At 39.7% G+C, this 9,247-nt stretch overlaps 1 long non-coding RNA gene across 1 annotated transcript; it reads left to right on the top strand.

Moving 5' to 3' along the window:
- The first annotated feature begins 500 nt into the window (after positions 1–500).
- LOC119792274 lies at positions 501–4,267 on the top strand. Its single transcript, XR_005281970.1, has 2 exons — positions 501–615; positions 4,071–4,267. It is a non-coding gene; the product is annotated as an uncharacterized LOC119792274 (long non-coding RNA).
- The last annotated feature ends 4,980 nt before the right edge of the window (positions 4,268–9,247 follow it).

Raw genomic sequence — 9,247 nt, forward strand, 5'->3', positions numbered from 1 at the left:
AAACAGACGCCCTCTGGTGGTGGAGAAAAACAAAAACACAACCAACACAAACTGGATTCCTAACAAGTCTGAGACATAGTGATATTGGAGTGGTTATAAGATGCATGGTCATCCAAATATCTTAGAATTAAATGTTAATTTAGGCCTAAATAGTAAAGTTGGATCGCGTGTCAGTTTCTGATACGGACAGCTAAGCATCCACATGATGTGAAACAGACTCAGAAGGTATAAGAAGCAGGTGATGACGTTGTTCGGGGCTCAAACTTTGCCGGACGCTTGCGGACGTGATTTTTGAGACCACAGCTGTGCATAGCTCGAAGCATTTTTCTCTGTCCTGTAACGACCTGATGTGGAATAAACTCTGTTACTTTTTTACTCCTGTTTTTATAGTCCTTTTTTATATGGTTTTAACGAGTTTGAGTTAAGAGTAGTAAATAACTTGCTCCCAGGAAAAGAACCGTGTGAGGAGGCCCCGGGGCTATACAGCCTATACTTTGAAGGGGACAAATCCTTCTCACTTTAACAAATTGGTGTTTCCGCCCGTGACCTGGAAGCAAAACAACAGAGCCACCGACGGAAAAAGCTCCACAGCCTGCGGCCGAAACAACTGATAAGGTGAGGAGATTCCTTATTACAAAATATCTCCAGTGTTTTTACTGTTAAAACACTTTGGCTGTGTTGTGATTTTCTGAAGTGAGCTGAAGCTTTTTATGCAAAAGAGGACAGAGAAATTGCTCAGAGTGATTTTAGTTTTTGTTTTTGCGGTTTTTGTTTTGTTGTATTTGTTGGTTTTTATTTTTTTTTACATTGCGAACGTGTACACATAAAAAAAAAAAAAAAAAAAGAAAAAAGGAGAGAGAGAGAGAAAGAAAGTCGTGCGTTCTGCTGTGGGTAGCGGTTGAAAGTCCGACTGAAGGCGACTGCGCAAACGTCTTCAAGAACTATACTGCTCACTAGGATAAAGTTGGTTGGAAAGCCCAACGGTTTCTGCATGCAGAAAGGGACGGTGATTTTATTCCCGGTCTGCCTGCAGACACGAAAGATGCACTTCTGAAAACAGACGCACAGACAGAAACCAGTCACATAGCCGGCTAGAGTTTGCCAGTATACCTCCCATAAGGACATGTACGAAAAACCGAGACTGGAAATAAGCGAGCGGGTCAGGTTGAAACGGACCTTTTGAGGTGTTTTTCTCTTTCCTTCTCTTCTCTTATAAAAGGAAAAGAGAGAGACGATAAAATGATATTCCTCATAAAACTAGAAGAGACTGATGCCCGGATTAGGTAACTTGTTTGTCTAGTCCTAAAAGTTGGTGGAGTGAACGAGGCGGAACTATATCTAAATCTTTTCTTTTCTCTAAATTTCCTTTCTTTTTTCCTTTTCACTGACGGACGTATTTCTTTGACGGACGCACTTCCTTAGCAGAGAAGCGGCTCACTGAAGTTTATAGGTAAAAAGTTTAAAGCACCGAGGGATCTCACGTAAGACGTCGAGGTCTAATTTTATACACTGTGTGAACGGAAGGTGTAAAAGATGGATGCATGTGGACTAGAAAATTGAATCCAGAAACACCTCGTTAAAAGCGAGTCTGGATAAAGGGAGAAATATGATCATGGCGAGTTATCCATTGAAGGATGCAGAGCACCACATTAGAAAATTTGATGAATGGGTAGGAAAAAAAAAAAAAATGAGAGAAGATGGAGTGTTTGGGGAATTAGAGGGGCCCCCTCCAAACACTTCACAACGTGGTTTTTTTATTTGGATACTCTAAAAAATAGATTGTCACAAGCTCGTGAAAAAATGGCTGGTGCTGGTGTGTTCGGACGAGACAAACACCAGAAGGAAGAAACAAAACTTTTGGATTTGATTAGACAAACCAAGTTCAATTTTAGTAACTATTTTTCTGACAAGGATTCTGAACAGAAACAGGTGGAGCAAAACGGGGCTCAGGGAGGTGAACAGGCACTCAACACTTCAGAGGGTAAGAAAAACCTTTCATGAGTACATCTAATATTGCAGAAACAGAGCCTATTATGGACCCCAGTCCACACCAAGGTGTCAGAGAAATGTTTCGTAAGGCTGGTGATGCAATGTTTCCATCAAACCCATGTGTGCAGATGCCTGTTATGGAGTTGCGTGAAGGTCAGATAAATTGTGAAATAAGGCCTACAGAGGAAGAATTGGGACAAGAGGTACGACAGGAGTTTCAGATGCAAGATTTAATATAGGAGGCGGTAAATAAAGCATTTCAGCATTTCAGTTCGCTATTGTTATGAAAATGTCGATGTTTCTGTGATTTTTGGAGGTGAACCTTGGAAAGGAAAGCTTAAAATATAAGAGGTTGATATATTTACAATTTACGATGTCTTGAAATTAACATTTTAAAGGTAAGAAGATCAATTAGTACATTTTCAGTGCTGTAAACCCCAACCCCGGCCCAACATTGAGCTCCAGAAGGTGGATCACACAGAGCAGCCGTTCACTTAGAGGCAGGAGAGAAAAGAAAAAGAAGACACAGAGAGACTGAGTGCACACAGGGCCGATCACAGCAGAGGCAGGGCCCAGGAGTCTAGAAGCAGTTTTTTACCTTAAAGACATCTACCAAATTACTACACTAGAATGGTATTGTAATCTGCATTTAGAGTGACTGATTCAGGAGCTTATATTTGAAAATGTTAGACCACACAAGCTAAGTTTGTCAAACTGTAGCAAAGTGAATATAAATTAGACACTGATCACTGAGGATACTCTAAGGTGGATTAAATGGATCTTTACTCAGTCAACTGTTCAGAATAGAGTGGGTTACATCAAATAGATAAATTAGGACGGTTGAGTTCAGTGGATAAAAGAGAGGCAGACAGCAGTAGATGAAATGGAGGGTGAGTTGGATAGAGAAGGGGAGAAATGGGCAAAGAAGATCGAAGTGCGGGTTCAGTAAGAATTAGAGCACAAACTGATTAATTTGCATCTCTAATCATTACTAACACTAACACTTTTCACTGTTCATCTGGGCCTTACTTTCTTTGCATGACATGTTAGATTCTACTAACTTTACAAATTTCTGTGAATTAAGTGCTTAACTATTGACTAATTGATGAACTTTTTGATTGTTTTTTCCTGGTAACAAACCAGAGGGGTAATTTACTTTTTCCCTGCTTGTAGAGAGTGACAGTGCGGCTGTCAGGGAGCAGGCATGATTATTCAGAGGCCCATTTAAGGAGGATCAGGAGATTGTTTTGCTTAAACATGTTCTTTTTTCTTTTTCAGGCTGTGTTTGTAACAATCCTTAAATGTTAACATTTTTTCTTCCAGGACAGGCTGACAAAAGTCTCATCCTTCATTGTGTTTTGTTTAAGATGTGCATTAACCCTTATTTTCCCAACAGCTGCAGAAGTTCTGGCATGTGAAATAGACAACTTGGCTGAGAGTGACTAGAGCAAGAGAGAGAGAGGGGTTCAGATATTTGAAAACATTTTTGATAGGAGGATTTGAATAGGTTCGAACTGACTGGACTGACTTGGTTAGTAACTGGACTGGATCGGAACCATGGATCAGGACATTAGAGAGATGGTGTGAGAACGCAGCATGCCAGAGACAGGGTGTAGAGATTGTGACTGCATGTTTTGTTCCCGGCTGAAGGCCATTCTGGTGAGCTCTGAGTTTGTTTTAATTCCTCTCTGGTTCTGATATGACCTATGAGGTAGAGATGGATGTGGTGGTTTGAAGCTCACAGACTTTTGTTGGGGTGGAACATTAAGAGCAGTCATGCTGAAAGAGGCATTTAACGAATGACAAGATGAACCAACAACTATTTGGAGAAGTCGGAGGCACCACTGGGGTTTTTGTTGTCTTACATGTTTGTCGTTGTTTGTCTGTATGTTTGTTTGTTTTCTGTTTTCTGTTTGTTTACTAACATCTTAGCCTTTATGAAAAAAAAAAAAAAAAGACGTGGCACGCATGTTAAATTTTTTTTGAATAGTTTTGACTACACTGCGGATGGGAATGTTTCAAAATGAACAATGGATTTTTTGTTTGGAGAGACATTGGACACTTTTTTTCTTGAGTCGCAGGATGGATTAACCTACAAGGGGCACAGAGACTAACTTTGCTCCTAAACTACAGAAGGAGGGATGGTGTGCAGCTGCTGAGATGCGAACATTAAGGAAATGACTGGATGCCCACTGCTTCAGATGAGAAAAGAACACTGGCAGTGATGGGTTGATGGAGGTCATGGGATCATCGGACAAGACGGATGAAAAAAAAAAAAGATAAGTGAACTGACACACCAGATTTCTTATTCACAATGAAAAATTATGGGCAACTTATTTTAAACCGGTTTATTAATACAGATCTATGAATAATATTTTTGCTTTACGGGGATCAACAGGTAGATGTAATATCTTTCTGAACAACGCGGCAGTAGTTTGGGGATTATTATTACTATTATTGCTTTATTTATTTATTTTCTTAAAGAGAAATATCAGAAGCGAATGCAACAACACAGAATATAAATTATAGGAGTAACTTTACCGACAGATTTTAAATGGTCTGGTAAATTTTCTTTATATCACCAGGGGGTGGAGTATTCTTACATAGAGGAATAAAAAAGAGGATTTAGAGATGTTTTACTATGTGATAAATTAGACTGGGTTTTTTGATAAATGGTTTGGTCAGTTATTAATTAGCATAATATTATTAAAGGGACAACAAGTTGAAACTTTAACTTTTGGGAATGGTAAAGTTGCATCAACAAAATGCAATTTAGGGGAAATTATAACATTTTAGGAGCAAATGTTTAAAGCAAATGATGGTTTCTTTCAATATAAGCAATAACGATGAAGACTTATAGTGTTAATGAGCTTATGGCGATTCAATATCAGGCCCAGGGACTAAAACTTCACCATTTATTTTATTTTTTTATTTTATTTTATTTGTTTTGATTAATTTTATTTGTTTTTTTTGTTTGTTTTTTACTGCGAGCAGAGTTATAAATGGCATTTGAGGGGCTATATACAATTTGGGGGATGGGTAACCATACTTTTTATGCATGAAGCAATAAGAACACCTGACTTTACTTCACTACAGCTGCAATCAATACTTTAGAGGGAATGTACACTTAATATGGTAGTTTATTTGAGATAACACATATAAGAGGAGATTATGTTTCCTGCACATTTTTGGATCTGGTCAGGGGTCCAGATTTGACAACTATTGACTGGTTCTGGGGATGTTGGAACAGATTTTCTTTTTGTTTTTATTTCTTCGTTTATTTTTTGTTTTGTTTTTTGTTTGTGTTTTTTTTTCTCATCGGAGCACTGCTTTTTTGGAGAATATTTTAAATGGACTATAGCTGGACACTATGCATAGAGGGGGTGCAGTGGAATTCAACACCCTCAGGAACTGTGTACTGGTGAGTTTTGGGAACGCAGCAGCGAGTCAGAGTACAATCCTGTAGAGGTGGGCGATACCGGGATTTTTTAATCGATCCGATACCAAGTAAATACTGGGTCAGTATCGCCGATATCGATACCGATACCGATACTTTTTACATTTAAGCTGCACTTGCCTGTTGCTTTTTTTCTATAAAGTTCTCAATCGTGGAACAAATAAGAGATTATCTAATGTTAGCTTATTTTAGCTAACAATTTTTAATGGGATAAATGTACTGGGTTTTTTCAACGTCTTAACTACACTTTCTGAGTAATATATGATGTATAATGAAGTGCTGCAGACGATGACCACTGTTATCTACCTGGATATTCTCTGGAGGACTGAAACGCTTGGGTCAAAGATGTCTGTCATGGCTGGAGGCGGGTCTTTGGTCTCTCTCTCCATCCAAGTCTGAGTGAGCACTCACCCAGCAACCGGCAGCGCGGTTGTCTGTGTGACGTAGTGCTGAGTGGGCAGGCCAAGCTAAGCCTGCGCGCTGATTGGCTGGCGCCGCTGAGCCATGTGACTGTAGGAGAGGGGAGGGGGAGCAAAGTGCTGTTACACATATGGGGAAACTGGTGACTCCGCAGCAGTCAGCGCGCGCGAGAGAGGATAAAAAGTATCGATCTTGTTAAACGAATATTGTTCAATATAAATACCAGCGTTGGTATCGATAGTATCGATCCTGGGATCGATCCGCCCACCTCTACAATCCTGTGCTCTGAGCAGATGAACGATTTAATATGACATTTCCTCTTGAAGGGAGGAATACCTTTGACGCACTGTTTCCTTCTACCTCTATGTGATACTGCTGATGACACAGGTAAAGGCTTATCCTTCAGGGGGTGTGGGGACACATGGCCCCAAGACTCTTATGGTTCAAAGCTGCTGTGGTAACAGAGGGTAACCTGATGGACTTGTCCGAACATCGAACTTTTTTGCATGTTGGAGAGGATCACTGCTCCAAGATACAGTTTTTCTTCCAAACCAGTAGCGGGATGGCTCCTGACCAGTTTCCCACATATAGATCCACTCACATAGACACACACACATACTGTCATGTAACAACACGCCCACACACAGTTAATGACTCGAAGAACACAAGGATCCACATGGGAATGTGGTTTTCTTTCATGCACTAACATTCACGGATACAAGGTCTGGTGGGGGAGTTTTTAATAGGGGGAATCTGCGCCAAGCTGGGTTTTTTCCTTAGAGATTAAAGAACTTCTATTATTTTTCAATGGGGAGGGTATAGAAGTAAACTAAAATGCAGTTACAAGTTTAGACGAAACTAAAACTTAATATGCTATGATGTAGAAATGGTTTTAAAATTCATTTATTTAATCCATGAATTGAGTGTTACAATGTGTAAAAAAGGGTTAAATGTTTTCTAAATATTTACAGGTTCCTTGAATGAGCTAATATTAGTTGCAGTGATTTTGAGCTTATATGAACAAAAAATGATGAGCTGAAAGATCCATAGGATGTTCAGGCTGAATACATACTGGTATAAATAACTTTCAACTGCCAGGCATTGAAAGGTAGGTTATGTTTAATGTTTAATGTTTTTGGGGATTTTTAATAAAAAAAATTTTTCAATAGACACTAAATTAATCTGCTGAAAAAACACAGAGTCCATGGATAATTAATTTAAATGTTGTCAATTTAATGGGGATTTAAGGGATAAAGGGAAAGTAATTGTGGATAAGAATATCTGGTCGTGACTGCACTTAGATTTTGAGTGAATAAAGAATTGCTCATTGAAGACATTGTTTATCGTGATAAGAACACTGACTGCACTCTCTGTGTGTCAAAGGATCCCGGAAAGGATTGATGAACTGTGATGAGAACAGTCCATGAGAACCACCACATGGATTCAGCATCTATCGGCCGCTGGACTGCATGGAGACCAAAGTGGCTGTGGAGGAGGCCATACGAGACTCTGATTGATTAATTTGATTGATGTGTGATAGAGACACTGAAAGAATTCATCATCATCAGTGATATTCATCATTTGTTTTTAACTCGGACCAGGATAATTCTTTATTTTACCTAATTGTGATGTACATGTTTTGATTTATTTTGATTTGGTTTTGATGAAAATCATGGAAACATTTTGCTCCAGACCCACCAAGATCACGTTTTATGCCACTTTTTCTTTGAAGTAGAAAGACTCTGAACCTTATTGGCTTACAGGTTCTTTAAGTAGTTGGTAATGATAATTATCAGATTCAAAACGGGGTTTTCTTGCTCAGATTGGCCGAGAGTGGGATTTTCCCCGGGGTCACCCCGGTTTTTACTACCTTTTAGAGAGGGTAGCGTTTTCCGGTGGAGAACGGCCCGACCTGTCCTGTGACGTCCCCTACTGTGACTGAATGATTGGTAAAGTTGAATAGATGGTTAATCCATGAGGAGCGGTCACATTTAGGAGGCCTCCAGGTGGGAGTGAGAGTAGATGGATTTGGCCTTATTAGATTTATAGGCTTAGGTTATCTAGTCTAAGGTAACTTAAAATAATGTGCGCATAGGAAACTAAAACAGCTTTCCTATAATTAGATGACACCCAAATTGTAGTTAAATGCTGAAAATGTGGTCTTGAGTGAGAACATTTGGTCTGTGGAGCTTTTGATTGTGATTACTTTTGATCCCCAATTAATGATACATGACTAATTATAGATGCTCTCTGGGTCACCCGGTCCTTCGAGGATGTGCCGCTTCCTGTGTTTTTTAAGTTACCTGTAAAAACGGTAACTTATCAGGGGGAGTTGTTAGGTTTTATTATTTATACATCATGTGCACTGTTAATTTGTTAGTCAGATTAGACAGAGCAGAAGGCCTTCCTTCACATTGTGGATGTTGTGGTGTGTACGGAGGTCATCTAATCAAGACAGCCTTCGTGTCTCTAAGAGTACACAGAATATGGGCACATCTTGGAGCCGGTCTGATAGGAGAGCTGCTGTATCTGTAACCCTGAGACAGAGAGGCAACCTGCATGGAGTTCAAGACATGGATGGCGTGTCAGTTTCTGATACGGACAGCTAAGCATCCACATGATGCAAGACAGACTCAGAAGGTATAAGAAGCAGGAGATGACGTTGTTCTGGGCTCAAACTTTGCCGGACGCTTGCGGACGTGATTTTTGAGACCACAGCTGTGCATAGCTCGAAGCATTTTTCCCTGTCTTGTAACGTCCTGATCTGGAATAAACTCTGTTACTTTTTTACTCCTGTTTTATAGTCCTTTTTTATATGGTTTTACCCAGTTTGAGTTAAGAGTAGTAAATAACTTGCTCCCAGGAAAAGAACCGGCGAGAAGGCCCCTGGGGCGCTACAGCCTTCCTTACAAGGGGACAAATCCTTCTCACTTTAACAAAGTCTAACCTGGCGGAAACATCCAGAACAGGGACATTTCAATTGTTTAGGAAATCTTTAGTGTCAGAACTGGTGGCAGTAGACTTAGAAGTGTATAAATTGCTATAATAATTAAAAAAGGCGTCATTTATGAGTTTAGGGTCAGTTAACAGCCCAGTGGGGGAATAAATTTTATGAATGGCTCTATCTGCAAGTGAGCCTTTGATTTGTCTGGAAAGCAATCTGTCAGGCTTGTCCCCTTGTTCAAAATGTTTTTGTTTAAGTCTGCGAATGCAATTACCAACTTGTTCCCCAAGCATGAGATTGTATTCAGATTTTATCTTTAGAATAGCACCAAGTATATTTTCATCATTGGAATTCTGATAGCAGTCCTCAAGAACAGTCAATTTAGCCTGAATATCTGTAAGACGCTGTGATCTAGTCTTTTTGGCTGAAGACTGATA

The sequence above is a fragment of the Cyprinodon tularosa genome, unplaced genomic scaffold (assembly GCF_016077235.1).
Source record: "Cyprinodon tularosa strain WSP-4 unplaced genomic scaffold, ASM1607723v1 ctg1113, whole genome shotgun sequence".
In the NCBI taxonomy this organism is placed as follows: Eukaryota; Metazoa; Chordata; class Actinopteri; order Cyprinodontiformes; family Cyprinodontidae; genus Cyprinodon; species Cyprinodon tularosa.